We start from the raw sequence: 783 nt of genomic DNA on the forward strand, positions 1-783 counted from the left end.
GACCCGCCTGGGCAACTTTGCAAGACCTCATCTCTACAATAAATCAAAAAATTAGCCGGGCGTGGTGGTGCGTGCCTGTGACTCCAGCTACTTGGAAGGCTGAGGCAGAAAGATCGCCGGAGCCCAGCAGGTGGAGGCTGTAGTGCCCGTGAGTGTGCCACCACATGCCAACCTGGGCACGAAGTGGGACTCCAGCCCAAAAAACGCATCAATAAATAAAGCACGACCCTGACTTGCCAGACCTGCCTGCTTGATTGGGGCCCTCTTGGCCAGGAGGTCACAGAGTAAGGCGTCCCCCATCCCGGGGACCCCGCACAGCGCCTAGGCACCTGCACCGGACACTGGACACCCAGGGAGTGCCTCTGACATCTCTGGGACCTGCTGGCCTCCTGGGCTGTGAACACCACAAGGGCGGGGTCCTGCCCAGGCCACCCTTCGTCCCCAGCCTGAAGGCGGTGGGGGGGGCAGTGGGCAGGCCCGGGACTGATCCCATCTCCCAGAGGGTGGGCATGGCCTGTGGCACACTCTGAGCTTCGGCCGCCCCTGGGGCCATCCCCGCCGGAGGCGCCACCTGGCTGCAGCAGGGACCCGCTGCAAAGGTGGGCGTGCTTCCAGAGTCGCGCGGGTGTCCTGCACCTCCCCCCGGGAAGGCTCTGAAGTGGGGACACACGAGTGGCCCTCCATGGCCTGGGGGACGCCCTTTCGTTCCTTCTGGAGTGGGGCCGCCTTGGGGTTGCTGTGGGTCCAGTGGTCACCCCCACACCCCACGGCTCAGCCCTGTCT

This window comes from Carlito syrichta, unplaced genomic scaffold (assembly GCF_000164805.1).
Source record: "Carlito syrichta isolate Samal-C Ts95f unplaced genomic scaffold, Tarsius_syrichta-2.0.1 Scaffold115609, whole genome shotgun sequence".
Taxonomy (NCBI): domain Eukaryota; kingdom Metazoa; phylum Chordata; class Mammalia; order Primates; family Tarsiidae; genus Carlito; species Carlito syrichta.